Source organism: Adiantum capillus-veneris, chromosome 19 (genome assembly GCF_014529385.1).
Source record: "Adiantum capillus-veneris isolate H3 chromosome 19, ASM1452938v2, whole genome shotgun sequence".
NCBI lineage: Eukaryota > Viridiplantae > Streptophyta > Polypodiopsida > Polypodiales > Pteridaceae > Adiantum > Adiantum capillus-veneris.
Window position 1 is genome coordinate 48398641 of NC_140949.1, and position 19925 is coordinate 48418565.

Genomic DNA, 19925 nt, shown 5'->3' on the forward strand with positions numbered 1-19925 from the left:
GCCATCCGCAATTCCACATCGAGAAGGATCCAAACGTGCATCAAATCAGCCTCGGAGCTGCCTCGTCTTGAGGAGTTACCGCGCGACATTCACCATTCCAGTCAGTAGAGTCCGCACTTGTGGTATTACATGTGTGTACATTCCATTTACGCAGTCTAAAGCAAATACCATATTGGCAACGGTGTGGGGGGCCCTTGAGAGAGTTGCTTGGGACCCCATCAGGTGTCATTCTCCTCTCTCTCTCTCTCTCTCTCTCTCTCTCTCTCTCTCTCTCTCTCTCTCTCTCTACACATCTCTACTGCACTCACATTCCCTCTCTTTAGGGAAAGGTAAAAGGAACCATCATTCAAGCTAAAGGGAATCGCTAACGCAAGGAAAGAAAGTAAAGGATTTGTGGAAGTGTAAAACCTAGATCTTCACCATTTCAATTCCGCTGCACCACACAGAAGTATGATAGGCACAAAGTGATAAGACTCCTATTCCAAGGGAGAGTATAGCTATGGTTTTCATATTCGATCTTCCAAAGACTCAAGCTGGGTATGATGGTGTTTGGACTATCGTGGATAGCTTCAACAAACAGGTTGGCGTCGTACTAGTGAAGAAGACAATGAAGGTCGATCATTCGACAAAGCTGTTTTTCTCACACATCTTTTAGTTACATGGGATGCCTAAATCTATTGTGTTAGATAAGACCCCATATTTACGAGCTTGTTTGGGAGAGCAATGTGAGAGAATGTGGGTTTTTTATTCAAATTCTCTTAATCGTTTCTTCCTTTGACCGATGGGCAGTTAGAGAGTACCAACTACATGATATGGACTCGTTGAAGTGCTATTTTTTGAAAATAGTTTCAATGGTAGAAATATTCACCATTGGTGAAGTTTGCTTACGACCATAGTCACAGGGAGATGGGGATAGGGATGGGTCTTGAGGAGTCCTCGCATACTCAAATAAACACACATTTGCAAGAGTACATCAATCAATCAATTTTAAGGAATTCCACCCATAACAGTCACGTATCATGGTAAACAACATGTGTACATATCATAGTAGTCATTAAGCAAAGCACTCTTAGCACATCAACACCACCAAAATGTCAAAGACAAATCGGTTGACTCTATCTCAAACTGTAACGATTTGTGACAAAGGAGTGAAGTGGCTCCTCTCTTGTGGGGACGGGAGGGCAGAGGGGTCCCTCACATGGGACACAGAGGGGACATGTCCCGGGATGCGGGTCCCCCGGTGACACAAACGAGCGGGACGCGGGCAGGGGAGGGCAAGTTTGAATTTTGATAGGGGACAGGGTCCCATCTATGCCAATGCTGCCCACAGACTCTACTTATCACACCCGTCACGTCCCCGACATAGTCACACGAAACAGCGTTTCGAGAGGGGGAAACGAGAACGGAGTTTCCCCACCGTTTCAGACCGGCTGAAACGGCGTTTCGGCATGAAATTTTTTATAACGTTCAATTTGGGCAAAAATTGTCAGCGCTGGTTTTTTCGAACAGAATATTTTTCTCTGCAAGCGAAACGCAAGGCAGCGATTGCAGGTAGAGATTTTGCCCCCTTTGCGCACCTGATTCTATTGGTTTGCGCTGGCATCTAACGCCATCTGAGTTCTACGCTATCTGAGTTTTGTCAACGTGTGTGGGTTTTGTGGGCTGATTGTGTGCGTACCTTGCAAGGCACCTGCCATCTAGGTCTTGACTCTTCACGCACACCATGACAGACCGATATTGGAGGTATGTGACCAAATTGGCTGGCTATGGAGGAAAAGGGGGACTCAAAAAAATGGAGATGCAACGTTTGTGGGCTTGAGAAGACAGGGAGTGTAACTCGTGTGAAAGACCATCTTGGGCATGTACCTGGCAAGGATATGGCACCTTGTGAACATGTCCCAGCTAATGTGAAAACTGGGCTTGCAGAATGGAAAGCAAAACGCTAGGCTTTGGTCGACATTGAAGAGGAGACTCAAACAAGTTAGAGTGCAGGAGAAGCAAGCCAATTGAGCTCAAAAAGAAGTCGATTGGAGTTCGCAACAAGAAGTACAAGTGTCTCATCAACTTCTCTTGCAAAAAGGACTCCTTTTCCAAATGTTGATGTAGGTAAAAAGGGGTCTATCACTCTCCAATCTGCAAGCATTAAAGCTGGCATTCAAAAGCAAGCTATGAAGATAGCTACCCGTGAGGTGACACGCCACTTCATAAGATGTGCTACTCCATTCAATGTGGCCAGAACTAAGCAATGGAAGAGGACAATGAGGGCAGTGAGTCGCATAGGATGTGAGTGGGAAGGTCCTTCATCTGAGACCTTGCACACGCAGGAGCTTAAGAAGGAGAAGATGTGTAGAGACTCAGCTTGATTTTCTGAAGGAAACATGGAAGAAGTATGGATGCACTATTCTATGTGATGGGTGGTCAGATGTGCGCAAGAGAAGTGTCTACAATGTCTTGATTCCTTCATGCAAGGGAACTATGTTTTGGAAGGCCATAGATGCTTCAGGTGCAGGTGTCACCGTGACATGTGCTTACATATTTGGACAAATTAAAAGGGTCATTGAGGAGATTGGAAAAGAGCATGTTGTGCAAGTAGTGATTGACGATGGCAGCAATGTGTATCAGCAGGACACATGTTGGAAAATGAGTTTTCTACCCTTGTATGGACACCTTGTGCTTCTCACTCCTTGGACTTACTCATTGAGGATATTGGCAATATACCTTGGGTAAGTGAGCTATTTGCTACTGCTAGGAAGATGGTCAAGTTTGTGACTAAGAGGCCTAAAGCACTCAGCATGTTTCGAGCCAACAGTACATTGGAGCTCTTGAAGCCCTCCTCCACTAGGTTTTCTTACATGTTCATTGTGCTTGAGCGTCTCATTAGAGTGCGGCCAAATATTATACGCACCATTAGCTGTGATGAATGGCTTGCTTGGAATGACATTACTAAGCCAAGGTTCCTTGAGTTCCGGCGTAATATTTTCAATGAATCTTGGTGGGTGGAGGATGAGCCATTGGTAAAATCCTTGAATCCAATCTACACGGTTCTACGCATCACCAACATGGAGGGGAGCACATTAGGCCTACTCTACGAGTACATGGATAAAATTGGGGAAGCTCTCAACAGGAATGCATACTTGCCATCGGAAAAGTGAGTCCTATCTCATTTGTAGCTACTTAAATCTCATGTTTTAATTGGCTGAATTTTATTTTCCCCTTTGTTTAAGTCATATGTGTCATGTCATTCAATGTCACAGGGTTGATGAGTTGAGGGAGGTGTGGGAATCACGATGGGATTGGTTTCACAAACCAATCCATGCTGTGGCGCATGTGTTACACCCATTATGGCGTAGTGAAGACCAATTTTTGTCAGATGAGCTAGACAAGGGATTTCAAGAGTATGTGGCAAAGTACACGCACGTTGATGTAACGATGGCAAGAAGAGTAGAAGATGATTTGCTAGCCTTTCGGAATCAAAGCAATCACTTTGGTCGAGCCACTGCAAAGCTTCGGGACACACAACTCTAGCCTTTCTCATGGTGGGAGAAGTATGGGAATTGTGCACCTACTTTGGTAAATACACTTTCTTGAGCCATTTAAGCTTTGCAAAACCAAGTGTTATTTCCCCTTTATTGTCATGTGTTGTTTGTAGAAACACCTTGCCATTCAAGTCCTCTCACAAGATTGTGTTGTTGGTCCTTGTGAGAGGAATTGGAGTACTTGGGCCCTCTTCCATACAAAGAAGAGAAATAAGCTGACAACTTTGCAACTTGAGCGATTGGTGTTTTGTAATTGCAACTTACAATTGTTGGAGAAGCTTTCTGACTCCCCTGAGCCTACACAGGTCAATGTCGATAAAATTGACACTGAGAAGGTGCGTGACACTCCAGATATCCCACAACAAGAGCGTGATTTGTATGCCTTGCTCTATGAGGAGGCTATTCCTCCAGCTCATGATACAAGGGGAGAGCGGGGACGAAGGAGAGTTGCTCAAGTTGCTAGCACTAGTGCAATTGTACCTTCAACAAGTGCACAGAGTCCTCTTCCTCTTCTTCCAGTGGGGAGAGCGAAGAGGATGAGGCAGAGGATGATGCTCAGCACTCAGATTCTTGAGCATGATCATTCACATTATGGACTACTATTTTGATTATGGACCCTATCTTATGTTTGGAGTGATTTCAATGATATGTACCCTATTTTGATTATGGACCCTATCTTATGTTTGCTCACCTTTGATCGTGTTTTGTGACATTGATGTTTTGGATCATGGATACTATGAGTCATTGCTCTTGACATTTTGATTGTATCATGTGTAATTGTATCTTGGTTTGACTCGTCATAGTACTAGGTTCTAGTTTGAAAATAGTCTATGAAGTGGTAAGTTGTAAACTTGTAACTAGTAGGTTTACGGTTTTTGTGTTTGAGCATTAAGTTTGAAACTTTTGAATTAGGTCTTCTCATTTTTCAATTCTGAATGACCTATGGCCCCTTCTAGGCTACTTGTTTTATGAAATACATTGTTTACAAATTGAAATAAAAAAGTGCCATTTCTCAACCGTTTCTGCCTTGGCCGAAACTCCGAAACACTGGTTTTTCCGTTTCTGTTTCTCCCGTTTCCGTTTCGGGTGGTGACTATGTATGTGAGGTGAAATGTTTTCAACATTTTGTGTCGATTCACCAGTAAGGCGATACTATCGAGATGAATATGACGACATTCAGTGTATCAGACATGTGTTAGAGATCAATGAGATTTGGATGTAATGATTAATGATCAATGAGATTTGGATTGGATGGCTAAATAAGTCATAATGATCAAGATTCGTGTTTGAGATCTCGAGAGGGATAACGATGTGAATGTGATTGTTGTTTTTCAGCGACGATGAGTGTTCTTTGTGCTAGTGCATGGTTTGAGTAGTCAAATGCAGGTATGCATGAAGTCAATGTCTATTGAGATGGCTACTGTGTACTATCTGTTTTGTAGGTGTAATCGAGGGCGATTACCCTTTCCTTTTTTCTTTTTTCTTTTTTTTGGGGGGGGGGTATATATGTCATGGAGTGATGACATGGCAACCTAAGACTCAATCGGAGACGGACACACACACACAGAGAGAGAGAGAGAGAGAGAGAGAGAGAGAGAGAGAGAGAGAGAGAGAGAGAGAGAGAGAGAGAGAGAGAGAGATGAAATGAAATAAAATGTTATATTAACGTCTTCAAAAGGCCAAAGTGACCTATGAGACCAGAAAGTTACAATGTGGTGGATCTGATACAAAGTCAAAGTAACAAGATGACAAAATGACAAAATAAAATACTATGGAATCCTGAACTGCTAGGTGTGAACTAAGCAGCTAAACAGCTAGCTGGGATAGCTAGATCACAGGAGATCCAGCATCGGTCGCTGGCGGATCTCATCAATCTCCTCCATGGTCAGTAGTCTGACCAGGCGTGGTGCATGTCGAGCCAAAGTGATCCGAATCCTCTGATGCAGCCTCCGTCGATGTTGTGTAGTCCTCCGCAGTCATGGGCGTCTGGATCTCCCCAGCTCAATCACTCGGCCGATTAGTGTGCCTCTGGTGTGAGGCGACGAGCTCTGTTGTCGTAGTAACTCCTCCGTGTGTCGAGTGGCAGCTCTAAAGAAGTCTGTGATCTGTCTCTGAGACTGGCTAGCCTCTCCTCTCATCAGGCTCTCTCTGTGTCTGCGTAGCTCGAGCAAAAACAAACCCAGGCATCTCTGATCCTTGTACCGCATGACTCTAGAGAATGGTCCAAAGCCCTCTCTGAACAAGCAATGGAAGCGGCCTCGTATCTCGTAGTAGACGGGGCAGTGGCATGTGTAGTGCAACTGTGTCTCAGACTCGATGTCACACAGGGGGCATGTCTTGGCCTCTGTTGGTATTCCGCTGTATCTCCCAGTCTCGATCCGCAGCTGGTGTGAGGATGTGCATATCTGGCCAATAGCACATCGTATCCCATGAGACAAGTGGGTGTCCATGTATCTGGGCCTTGTCACAAAACCATCCTTCGTAAGCTGGAGGAGATGCTCTCTGCAGAAAGCCATCTTCGTGCCCAGCTCCTGTGTTGGCTGTATCCATGTCCTCTTGGTGTCTAGCTGAGTCAAGTCCTGGCGAATGAGACTGGTGATCTCGGTTTGTGTAAGAGTCAGAGAGGGTGCATCAAGTGAGTACTGGAAGGGAGGCAATATGTCTATGTTGAACCCATGCGCCTGAAACCATGATGTCATCTCCCCATACCAGCATGCTGTAGCTCCCTGCATGGCTAACTGTCGAGAGGACTCAAGTGCAAGGCATGCATATCCGTCTCTGGGAAGTTCCCACATACGGTGTATGAAGGAGACAGATCTGGTGAGCGCCTCAACTACTGGGCGGGGGGGGGGGGGGTGGGTTGATGTGACGGGATGGCTTGAAGGTTGACCCAACAGGGGGAGAGAGAGAGAGAGAGAGAGAGAGAGAGAGAGAGAGAGAGATGCTAACGGATTCGTGCCACAAAAGATGGCGGAATTCGCGGCATGGTTAACTACACAAAACGCAAGGAGAGCTTCTTTTCCAGTAGATACTCAAAAGCAGTTGACTTTTGGTGGGCCAATTTTAGAGCTTTTGCTTTTGGGCCTGCATGATTATAGAAGAAGGCCCGTGTATGGTTACAACTACAAAGTGATTCCCTGGCAATTATACTCTGTGGGTTATCAATATAAAAAGTATTGTGTGGGGCGCTTGACTTAGGAGCCAGTGCATTTGAGAGTGGAACTGCGCCACTCTATGTCTTGTCCCCAGTGCTCTTTTAAATTCAAATGTTATTAGTCCCCAGTTCAATCATTGTTGTGGATTCACCACCTCGCCAGTGGCTTATCAGTTACAAAATACCATTATTGAAAGGCATGCCAGTTTTTTGTACTGGTTGCTTTTGGGCCTAGTGTCTATAAATTTGTTCCCTGGCGGTCACTTTTTGTCACAAATTGCTGACGGGTCAAGCCACTGAAGAACGGAGCCGACTTGCAAATCCCGGCTGAGGGGCCTAAACCCTAGAAGAAGCAGAAGAAGAATTGCATGGGGAGCTGATGTCATGGCAAAGCTGTACGGAATCTCGGATTTCACATTGACATGTTGACGTGGTAGCTGTACGGATTTTCGCAATTTCCACTGACAGTGGTGACGTGACAATTGTATGGATTTTCGCATATTATGCTGATGATGTGGCAATTGTACGGATTTCCACAAAATGCGTTGGCAACTTTTGACACTTTTTGACCAGTTGCTTTTGAGTTCGAATCTTTTCACTGTAACTGCTTTTTAGGCCAAGGGCCTTTAATTAAGTGCAAAGGGCTCAGTCTCTGGCACGCTTCAGTGAGAAGGTGCAGAGTGCGAGTACTGGCATTGTACTAAGTTCAAGTAATAAAAAGAAACATCGAAAGGGGCACCAAGGTTTGGGGCCAATACTCTCTGGGGTGGAATTCTGCCACTCCGTGTCGTGTGTGCTCTCTCTCTCTTTCGGCTCAGCTGTTATTGAAGTGCTAAAAGTCTTTTCAGTCTGTTATTTTCTATTAGCACGTGGTGCCCGCCTTGTGACAGTGGTATCAGAGCATCAGGCGTGTGCTTTTCTGAAAGCATACCGGTCCTACAAAAGAGCAGACAGAGAAAATCGGCGCTTCTAGAGTCTATTGGAATCTTATTTGAAGTATCTTTGAGTCCCGACCCCAAACTTATTAGCCACTCCCACCCTTACTTTATCGCGCATCGGGCGCGCTCCCGTCTTCACCGCTTTGTCTTACAGGGCATAAGCCATGAAGAATCCAAGACATGGCGTTCTTGGATTCAGCAGAATATTTACAGTTTCTACTCAACGAGCTTCACAACATTCTTTCGCGGCGAGAATCTTCCTGATGTTGTAAAGTTTTCAACAATTTTTGAATTACGTGTTACCCCTTCTGATGCGTCAGGTGGTACCTCCTCCTTCGGCACCAGAAAGTACGAGGGCTTCCAACCCTCAACCTTCCCAGCCGTCTGTTCCGATCGAGGGAGTCTTCAGGAATACGGTGCAGCCATCTGACCCTGACCCAGTGCAACCGCCTTTGCCACCGCCGTTGCCCCCACCTCCCCCACCACCACCGCCACCGGGATGTAACAAACTTGGACACTCAAAGTCAAGATTCTACCGCGACACAGCAGAGATTCACATCAAAACAGTACACAATCCACACTTAATTCGACACGGCCCGATGGAGTTCTCTGCCTAGAGATATTGGCCCCAAAGATTGGCGCCCCTTTCGGTATTTCTTTTTGTATTAATCTGTGTTCAAAGTACAAGAGAGTGGGAGGGTTCTCACTCTTAGAATCTGCGTCCAGATGCTCAGAGAAGTGAGGCCCTGCCCACTTATTTATTGATACAAGGGCTGCCCAAAAGCAGAGCCCCAAAAGCAATAGTTTAAAAGCTTCTCCAATTAAAGCAATTTATCCCAAAAGCTGCCCCAAAAAAACAGTCAGCGTAATTTCAGGGATTCCGTACGTTGCCACGTCATTAGCTCCGTAATTTGTGGAAAATCCGTACGGATACCAAGTCAGTCTGTCAGTGCGTTTTGTGCTGCAAAATCCAGGATTTCCGTACCAGCCTGCTATGTGTCAGTCCGAGCATAGTGTGTGTGTCTAGGGTTTGCTGCCACATCACCCATTTGTGACACGGGATACGTGCCTAACCAACCCAAAGATTTCAATGATGGCGGCACGACAATCACTTGTTGTGGGGTGAAAGATTGGAAGAAAGAGTTGCAGTTCCTGCAGCAATTCGACAACAATTATTCTTTGGGGAACTATATAGAAGAATCCAAGATTTCTCGAGCAGTGGGATTTCTTAAAGATAATGCTATCCAATGGTGGAGTTCAATGCGACACAACCGCATGCTCCAAAGACCTGGCAAGCTTCAAGACAGTTTTTTCACATAGCTACATGACTTCTATGTTTGAAGTCCGGAATTTGGCAGAGTGGGGCAACTTGGAAATGCTTGCCACTGAAACCATGGACGACTATAACCAAAGGTTTCTCGACGTGTACCTTCCGGTGTCCTCCTTTAGGATCGTTCCCTTGGAGGCCCAATCCGAGCGATACACCATTGGACTACCATCACCATTGCAGGAATATTGTCTCTCCAAGCAAGTCTCCACCATGCAAGAGCTTATGGACCATGCCGCGGTTGGCTACAAACTGATGAAGGGAAAGCTAGAGTTTACCTGTCACAACTCAGTGACGTGGCTGCCCAATACTCACACACCCGCTGGCTGCTCCATGGCGCAGAAAGGCAGTGACGTGGCAAGGACCCCCTGCGGAAATGGTGACGTGGCTAGCATACGACAGGAAATGACGTGGCAACCCTTGGGCATGCTTTTCCTACGCGCAGGATTGGAAATCCTACGCAAAGCTGCCAGCTTTTTGGCTACGCAAAGGCTGAAAAAAAAAAGCTTACGCTGGAGTTTTTTTTGGGATTGCTTTATTTTTACAATAAGCAAGAGAGAGAGAGAAAGAGTTCTCTTGCTTTATTTTTCAAGTGCTTTTCATTTGAAGCTTTTGGGACAGCTTTTGGGGCTTTGCTTTTAGCATCCCTTGAAATCTTTAAATATGCGGGTAGGCCTCTCACAACTCAGAGCATCTGGACGCAGAGTCTGAGTGTGAACTCATGCCTACACTTGTACTTTGAACACAAATTAATACAAAAAGAAATACCGAAAGGGGCGCCAGTCTTTGGGGCCAATACCTCTAGGCACGGAACTCCACCGGACCAGTGTCGAATCAATTGTAAACTGTTAATTGTTTGAAGTGGTTATTTTGTGGTGTCGCGGTAGATTCTCGACTTGGAGTATCCAAGTCTGTTACAGTGGTATAAGAGCGCGACCGATTTCTCTCCTACGGGAAATCCGATCCTTTTTACGCGACACTTATGGCTTCAGGCAAAGATCAGTCGACTTCTTCTGCATTTGGAGATGCGGGAAGAGATCACAACGAAGATTCATGCGAGGAGTACGGCCCGCCTCGGCCTACTCAGGCGGAGCGTCAAGAGATGGAGCGTCGACAATTGATCGGTGATGCAACAAAGATGATGCTTAATTTTGCGAAGGACCTGAAATTTGTAAAATATATGAGTCAGACTTCTTTCGATGATGTGCACATGCAGTGGCGGAAGACCACAAAACCACCCTGCAAACCTGCTCTCAAGAAACCTTCACTCCCAAGAAGTATACAGAGCAAGAATTAGAAGAGGTGGTTGATGCATGAATTGCTCAGCTTTTTGACGCGAAGAACAAAGCTAAAAAGCACGACAAAAAGCAAAAGAAAGGCGCTGACTTCCTGGGTTATTTGGGTGGTCAGTCCACATTTGAAAAGGCAAGAAAGCAGAAGAAGCGTGTTCGATTTGAAGGAGTACCCAGTTCTTCTTCTTCTTCTTCTTCTTCTTTTGACAGTTCCTCTAGCTCATCTGATTCGAGCGAAGAAGACTGAAAAGGCAAAAAGCGAAGCAAAAAGAAAAGCTTCGGAAAGGGCAAGAAAAAGACAAAGAAGTCTAAATCTCGCCCCGTGGTTGACAGTTCTACAGAGGACTCGTCTAGTTCGGACTCTGATGACAGCGGTTTTTATGCAAAGAAGAATTTTTATAAAGCCAACCAGTATGACTTTCTGGAAGACAAAAGCAAGAAAGTCCGAGAGTTGAAGGAAGGTGGACAGTCAATTAAATTTGACACGTTTTATGGTTATAGAGATGCTTCGAAGGCTTTGTCTTTTGTACAGCAGTTTGACATCGCTTTCGCTGGAGGGCGTTACTCAGAGCATTCTAAGATTCGGAGAGCTGCCTCTTATTTTAAGGGGAATGCTCGAACTTGGTGGTCCACGCTTCTATTAAACAAGACAACGCCAATTAAATGGCTGAAATTCAAAAGGCTTTTTATTTCTTCAGTGCTGACTCGAGAGTATGAACGCGACATACGAACTGCTTGGAACCATCTTCGGATGACCAAGAAGGATACAGTGGACGCTTATTGCGAGAGATTCCGGAGCTCTTTTCTACCCGCCTTTTCATTTAAGAAGATCTCGTTCAAGGAACAGATTGAGCGGTTTACCTTGGGTCTTCCTACAGAGATCCGAGATCACTGCTTAGAACAAAAGTCAGCTTCCATTCAGGAGTTGATGAGTCATGCGAAACGGGGTTTTACCATTCACTCGGGTAGTTTGACCTACCCCACAGATGAGATCATGACGCGAAGAGCCGAACAGACTTCCACAAATGAAAGTAGAAAGAGGAAGAGCAACCCTTAAAAGAAAGATGCACGACTTAAACTCACTCCTCAGGAGAGAGCTCGCTACATCAAGGAAGGGAAATGCTTTGGATGCAGGGAAACTGGACATATCTCCGTGAAGTGCCCTAAAAAGGCACAGAGAGAACAGAATGACAAGGACAACGAAAGGCCTGAGAGTTCGAGAGCAGCTGAGCAGTTGAGGAACATAGAAGAAAAAGCAAGATGAAAACATGACTGGTTCCAGATTGCGTGGGTACCAATCCCAGCACGATGGACGAGAGTACAAAACTTTGCCGAGCTTGGGGCAAAGTGAAAGACCAAGAAGCCCTGATCTTCTTTGATGGAGGAGCCAAGGCCAACTTCATTTCACCGGAATTGGCGGCACGGCTCGAGATCACTCCCGATCGAATGGGACCACTTGCAGAGGCAGTTCTAGCGGCACCCGGCAGGGACGTAGCTATTACACTGTCATTGGCAAACTTCGGTTGCATTGTCAGGGGTATTTGGGGCACAAGGACTTTTACATAATGCCTTTGGAAGGTTGTGATGTTCTTTTGGGAATTCCCTAGTACCACAAGAACAATGCCGTGGTTGACTATCGAGCGAGGAAAGCGACATTGATCACAAAGAAGGGCAGAAGCATTGTACTCGATGTAAAACTTAAGGGCGAGTCTGTCCCTATTGTATCGGCTTCGGCCATTTCAAAATTAATGAAATCCAGTCTGTTTGTTTACTCGATCTTTATGAAAGGGTTGAGTGATGAGGATAGGACAAATATATCTGAACTCGTTAAAGAACGCCAAGATTTTCTCCACTCTCATGCCGATTGCTTCTCAGAGGGCCTGCCAGGCGAGTTACCACCCGCTCGTTCTGAAGATCACACCATTGATCTGATACCTGGAAGCACACCACCGAACCGGCCACCTTACCATGTGAGCCGAGCCTAGAACGAAGAGATTATGAACCAAGTGAAAGACCTCTTGGAAAAGGGTTTGTCCAGCCTAGTACTTCACCGTATTGCTCTCTAGTGTTGGTTTTGAAGAAAGACGGATCTTGGAGAATGTGTATCAATTATAGAGCTCTCAACAAAATCACCATCAAGAACAGATTTCCGATTCCTAGAATCGATGATATACTTGACCGACTTCAGGGATCCTCATGCTTTAGCAGGATTGACTTGAAAAGTGGATATCATCAAATCCGAATCGCGTTGGGAGATGTCTACAAGACAGCCTTTCGGACGACTTTTGGGTTATTTGAGTTTTTGGTGATGCCTTTCGGCTTAACCAATGCTCCGGCGACATTTAACTGGATGATGGACATGATTTTTAGAGAGGACAAACTATTTGTTGGCACTTTCTTTGCCGACATCATTGTTTTCTCCAAGGATGAGGCAGAACATAGAGATCATCTGCTTCAAGTCTTTCAGGCATTACGAGATCACAAGCTGGTGATTAACGTGAAGAAAAGTAAATTTTTCCTACCAAAGATACACTTTTTGGGACACATTGTTTCAGCAGCAGGAGTGCAGATGGATCCGGCCAAGATAGAGACTATTCGTGACTGGCCCAATTTGAAGAATGTCCATGAAGTTAGAAGCTTCTTGGGATTGTGTTCGTACTACAAGCGGTTCATTAAAAAGTTTGCAGAGGTTGCTTCCCCTTTGCATATCTTGACACAGAAAGGAGTCCCTTTCTCGTGGGGACCCATAGAGGTGACTGCCTCTCTGAAATTGAAAGAGAAATTGACTACGGGACCAGTTTTGACTTTGCCTGACTTGCAGAAGTCATTGAAGTATGTTGTGATTCTTGTGGTTGTAATCTAGGTGCGGTCTTAATGCAAGAAGGCCATGTCATTGCTTACGAGAGCCGATTGTTCTCAAGGCCAGAATTGACAACACAATTTATGAGAAGGAGCTTTTGGCGGTTATACATGCTCTTACTCAGTGGCGGCATTACCTACTCGGAGCGGATTTTACTGTAGCGCGGATAATGTGTCGTGCTCTCTACAGTGTGGGTGCCCCTCAGTGCAATGTGCGTGGCAATCTCACTCAAACAAATGGAAACTCACTCAAACAGAATGAAACACAGAAACAATGGATAACAATAGAACAACAGAGACACAACAGTGGACCAGAACATGTGGACTCGACTATCTCAAAGAACCATGTACAGACTCTGGCGTGGCAGCACACTCAGCTCCAGCCCAGGACTCACAGGTACAAATGGGGGTGTCGAGGCTCAGATGTGCAGGGTGAGTGGCGAGGTGCTCTGTGTAAGACTCGCTACCAAGACCACCAGACCATCCATGAAAGATAATGATAATGACCCAACGGCTACTACTCATAGATACAATCATAAAGAGCCACCAACGGCTCATAAATGTCAGCCAGCTAAGTGTGACCTGGCCACATGTCCACTGGGCCACCATCCGTATCCCTGCCACGTGTCACTGCCCAGAGTGTCCGTCCGGTGTGAACAGACCAGACCAACTGTACTAACTGTAACTGTGTCCTGTGAAAGTGACACTGTAGCTTGCTACATTTACTGTCTTTACAGACCATCAGAGTTTACGCTACTTCTTGTCACAGAAGCAGCTTTCGGAAAAGCAGATGCGGTGGGCGAACATCTTGTCACAGTTTCACTTCCAGATTGTCCATGTTCAGGGATAGAAGAATTTGGTGGCAAATGCTTTGTCTCGGAAGCCGTTGGTTCTAGCTATTTCCGCGATTCATCATAGGAGCTTCGAGGATATGGTCGACCAGTATGCCACAGATACGGATTTTGCAGACGTTTTCACTCGGATACAGGATGGGGAGACAGTAGAGGAAAACCATGTTGTGCGTTACACAGCCGTTGAGGGAAAAGGTTATGACCGAATGCCACTGTCCGCCTTTTACGGGTCACCGCGGCATTGCTACCACCTTGAAAGGGGTAGAGAGATACTTCTTTTGGCCGAGATTCAAGAAGGATGTGGACGAGTTTGTGCGCAGTTGCTTGGTATGCTAGAAGGTCAAGTTTGACAGGCATAAAGCACAGGGATTGTTACAGCCTTTGCCCATACCCACCCGCCCCTCGGAAAGTATTGCAATGGATTTCATTTTTTATCTCCCGAGAACACAGAGTGGTCACGATGGTATCTGGACTGTTATTGACAGATTTAGCAAACAGGCTCATTTCATTCCAGTAAAGAAAACAGTCAAGCTGGATCACTTAGCGAGACTGTTTGTGGCCCAGATTTTCAGATTACATGGCATGCCCGAGACGATCGTCTCCGACAGGGACCCCAGATTCACGAGTTTGTTTTGGAAGGCAATTTGGGAGAACATTGGCACGCGGTTGCAGTTCTTGTCATCTTTTCACCCGCAAACTGACGGATTGTCAATTTAGTGGTTTTAGATTTATTGAAGTCTTATATCTCGGATCAGAAGACTCAATGGGAAAAGTGTCTACCTTTGGTGGAATTTGCCTACAACAACACGATACACTCTTCAACGGGGACGGCGCCATTTGAGATTATTGAAGATGCTGTGAAGGTTCCACCCTTTCTAAGCATGAAAGATAAGATTTTTGAAGTTGATGAGTATACGCGCGACTTGGACACAGCTTTTGCCAAGGTCCGCGAGGCTTTGCAGAAATCACAGGAAAGACAGAAAAAGGCAGCAGATCGCCATCGTCGCGATTTAAAATTGAAGGAGAATGATTGGGTGCTCTTACGTTTTGAGAAGGCACGCCCGAGAAAGAAGAAGGGAAAAGAGAGTCTTTTTCCAAAGCTTAGTATGCGATACTACGGACCTTCCTAGATCTGCGAAAAGATCAATGATGTCTCCTTCCAACTCAAACTGCCTGACACTTGGAGGATTCACAATGCATTTCTTTTGAGTCTCTTGAAACCTTTTAAAGGTGATGTGCTCGAAGATGGGGAGCCCGATGAACAACCCAAAGTGGAGGAAAACGAGGAGATCCTAGTTCTTAAACAGATTTTGGCACATAAGGATAGAAAGATTAAGGGTAAAGTACGAAGGCGGTTCTTGGTTAAATTCAAGAACTATCCTGCATTGGATGCGAAGTGGATGGAGGAGGACGACCAGCAGATACTCCTCAGATTGTGAACCTTTGCCTTGAAGCTTTTGGTTTAGCATAGTCTACTCCAAATGGAACCCCGAATTCAGCTTGGCCGGAGATCTGGTGTAGTGGGTTGCACAAGAGGGGAGTTACTCCGCTCCTTTGTCAAGAGATGCCTTGATTTTAGAACACTAGTGTCACTGACGTCTCTTTGAGCTTCAGGGATATTGAGAGCTGACAGTATTCTGCTGTATGACTTATGAAATGGATTTCCCGAATATGAAACTGATTTGTTCTTGACTTGTTTTTAAGTGCAGGAACTGACATACGAAATGACTGCAGCATTTTGGTTTGAACGATCTCGAATAGACATGGTTGCAATAGGAGTTAGTCAATCGGGCATCTATGAGGTCCTGAGTGGATCTAGATGCGATTGCTAATTGCATTGCCGATAATTCATGGTCTAAGATTCCAATGAATGTTATGTGATTTGTCATGTGATGTCAAGTGATGTCCTGTGATGTCGTTTGATTGGTACATGTGCTAGATGTGTGTTCCTAGTGCGTAGGTACTAACAGTCAGTGTCTGCTAAGGCAGTTTATGGCTTCTGTCTGTTTTGCAAGCGTAATCGGGGCGATTACAATGCTTTCAAGAGGGGGGTATGTCACAACTCAGTGACGTGGCTGCCCAATACTCACACACACCCGTTGGCTGCTCCATGGCGGAGAAAGGCAGTGATGTGGCAAGGACCCCTCACGGAAATGCTGACGTGGCTAGTGTATGGCAGGCAATGACGTGGCAGCCCTTGGGCATGCTTTTCCTATGTGCAGGATTGGAAAACCTACGCAAAGCTGCCAGCTTTTTGGCTACGCAAAGGCTGAAAAAAAGCTGACGCTGGAGTTTTTTTTGGGATTGCTTTATTTTTACAATAAGCAAGAGAGAGAGAGAGAGAGAGAGAGAGAGAGAAAGAGTTCTCTTGCTTTATTTTTCAAGTGCTTTTCATTTGAAGCTTTTGGGAAAGATTTTGGGGCTTTGCTTTTAGCATCCCTTGTAATCTTTAAATATGCGGGTAGGCCTCTCACAATTCAGAGCATCTGGACGCAGAGTCTGAGTGTGAGCGCATGCTTACACTCTTGTACTTTGAACACAGATTAATACAAAAAGAAATACCGAAAGGGGCGCCAGTCTTTGGGGCCAATACCTCTAGGCACGGAACTCCGTCGGGCCAGTGTCGAATCAATTGTGAATTGTGGATTGTTTGAACTTTGAAGTGGTTATTTTGTGGTGTTGCGGTAGATTCTCGACTTGGAGTGTCCAAGTCTGTTACATTACCACAGAAGAACCTCCAGCCACAAATCACAACTCTCGGCAACAACGAACAAATTCTCAAGAGTCTCGTGAAAATCAACCACAAAGGCCTCGTTTGACGCCTCAACAACGAGACACCTTACTACAAGAAGGCCGATGAATTGGATGCTTTCAAACAGGGCATAACCATTCTAGTTGTCCCCATCGCACTAATAGACCAGCGGAGCCGACACCCGCACCAATTGTCGATAGAACCCTAGCGCCACCTCCAGCTAAGAGAGCTAGACCCGCTATTGGACTAGTCCTTGATATCTATGGCATACGCCTTGAGAGTACAAATGAATTGTGCCAAGCATATGGCAAAGTCAACGGCTTCATCCCCCCGTTATTTTCTTTGACCCTGGAGCTATAGAGAACTTCATCCATGTAGAATTTTTGAAGCAGATGCACTTTGATTATGATGCAGAGGGTGGAGAAATTGAAGCTGAGCTAGCCACGGGGCAAACTCGGAAAGTGGTAGCGTTCATTGGTGCTCTTCCAATGGCTATCCAAGATTATCATGGAAAAGCTGATTTCCACATTATGTATTGTTTGAACCTCGGAACGACGTAGACGGGATATCTTGGGAGCGTTTCGTTGTATGCTAGAAAACCTCCAAATGACGCAGACAGGATGTCTGGGGAGCGTTTGGTTGTATGCTTGAAAAAATATTGTAGTTGTTACTCCCGGCTTGGACCTGGATGGTTATGCGGGAGGAGTATTAAGTATGAGCAGTGGTGTCACGTGACACATCCCTACCCTATGTGTCCGTGGACAAGCTACACCACAGCAGGGTTCAGGCAGTTCAGTCAGTTTAGATTAGCAGTGATCTGGCACTTTTGTGAGTCTATTCGTACACCGTGCATGCCCAGTCACTTAGCATAGATACATATCCTCCAGTTGCACACAGCATGATCATCGGAATTCCCATCAGAATCCATTAGCATCAGTTAGGGGAATTTTTCAGTGCATTTAGCCTATTTTCCTATTTTTGGTTATTTTCACTAATGATTTTTAAGTGACTTTCCAACAAAAGTAGGTAGGGCAATTTTGCGAAGTTAATATATAAGCAAACCCAAGTTAGCACTTTCTGGCAGAAGAGGCAACAGGAGCTTCCCGCTCAACAGGCAACTTCTCAGCAGTACCTACCAGCACCCCCAGCGTTTTGGATCCCATCCTCGCCGGGCAAGTTCCCATCCCCAGCATTTTCGCAGCATCAGATCGCCATCAAGTTTCCCCCTTCTGGCGCTTGTGTCCCCTGCAAATCAGCCCCTTCCTTAGCGTTTTGCTCACCAACGATCTGCCCCAAATTAGCGTTTTTACTAACGCTAGGGACTGCTGCAGATCAGCGTTTTTTTAGCACCATCCACTAGCATTTTTCAGCCACATGGAAATGCAGCTTCAGCAGTGATAAAACACAGAAATTCAGCAGTTCGAAACAGTCATCTTCAGCCTATAGCAAGGTAGCAGATTCAGTCCCCATTGGTTGCAGAAGATCCCCATCTTTAGCCCAAGAAAACGCAGCCAAAACAGTCATTTTCAGCCACCAAAACAGTCCTGAGAACAGCAGTTAGAAGACCACAGATTTCAGCCATCAAGTCGTCGTCATCACCACCATCGTCGTCGTCGACATCGTCCAAGTTGCATCAGTCCATTGCATACGCATTGTACACCTTTGTGCATCAAAGTAGACCACTCTCGTCGACGAGAGTGGGGCCTTCGGAGGAGGGTTTTACAACCTCTCGGTGTCCTATCTCTTCTCTCTCCTTCTCTCAGTCTCATTCACTTGCATGCACATTATCCACTCACTTTGTTCGTGATCATAGCACTCTCCATAAGACGGAAAGCTCTCTCTTTCCCTAAGAACTAAAAGGAACCTTGAGCAATAAAGATCACTAATCTTGAGAAAAATACAACATTCATTCCGCTGCACCTTACATTGGTATCAGAGCTTTGGAAGTGTTCTGCATTACTCAAGGAAAGAACCACAAGAATTTTTTGCTTGTTGAGGTTGCACGAACCCAAGTTTACTTGGGCATGGCGATTCCTAATCGTGTTTTATTGAAGAGTGACAGGAATCCCAAGAAAGAAGGGCTTGTCCAGCCTCCCCTTGTGTCTCTTTTCACTCATTGAGAGCGGACCGTGCACTTAGCGGCCGGCCAATCGACATGAGGTGGGAAAAAGCAACCTTGGTGTGAGCGCAAGGCCGCCAAGGGGTGCGCCCGCAGAAAGGAGTAGAACTCGGGTGAAGAGAAGATCCTTCTCCAACGCGATTAGCAAACGAAAGAACACCTCAAGAACCCCAAGATCCTCAAGAAATCAAGGACCTCAAGAACCTCAAGACCCTCAAGAACCCAAGTTCCTCGCGAACTTAAGAACCCAAGACCCCCAGGAAGCCACAAGAACCCACGACTTCAGAATGGTCATCACTCGAAGCGGAATGGATACTTCGCTTGGAGGTGATGAGCATGATTGAGGCGAAGAAGAATTTTCCCCACCAGGAGGTTTTTCCGACCCTTCCCCGTCTACGCCAAAGATTGCACGAGATCCTATGGAAGCTTGGTGCAAGACAATGATGGACAGGATGGTACGACAAGGTAGACAACGAGAAGTGTGGCACGAAGAAAGAATGGCAGCCATAGAGCGTGAGTGCGAGCAAGCACGCTTGGCGGCCACAGAAAGAAACGCAGAATTAGATCGCGCGTCCACAGAAAGACTAGCCGAATTGGCTCGCGAACGCCAAGAAAGATGGTTAGAGCGTGAAGCGCAGATGAGCGTGAAGCGCAGATGAGCGTGAAGCGCAGATAGATCAACGCATGCAAGAGTTTGTTCTACTGTTCTCTAATGTGCAGGCGCCGATTGAAGAGAATCAGGAAAAGGAGACTCTCTCAGTCTCTTCTTCTCCAAAGCATGACACACAGGATTTGCATGATTGTGTGAAGCATGATGATGATTTGATTGACAATGATTTGCATGATGATTTGAATGACAATGATAAGCATGATGATTTGGATGCCAATGATTTGCATAATGATTTGGATGACAATGACAAGCATGATGTTTTGCATGAAGATGATGTGATTGTTCACAAGGATGATGTGTTAGTGGATGCTTTTTCTAGCAAAGCTAACCTCATTATAGATTCGATCAATCACCAAGAATCGATCTTGGTTTTTGAGTCGAGGTCCACAAATCCTCCACAAGAAGATTCAATAGATCCCGAAGAAGC

General features: G+C 45.7%; 1 protein-coding gene and 1 pseudogene across 1 annotated transcript in view; both read left to right on the forward strand.

Annotated features, from left to right (window-relative positions):
• LOC147433975 (uncharacterized) overlaps positions 1 to 19925 on the forward strand; it is a 56943-nt gene that overhangs the window by 22202 nt on the left and 14816 nt on the right. The gene's annotated exons all lie outside the window — the stretch shown is intronic.
• On the forward strand, positions 500 to 4137 carry LOC147433976 (uncharacterized; annotated as a pseudogene).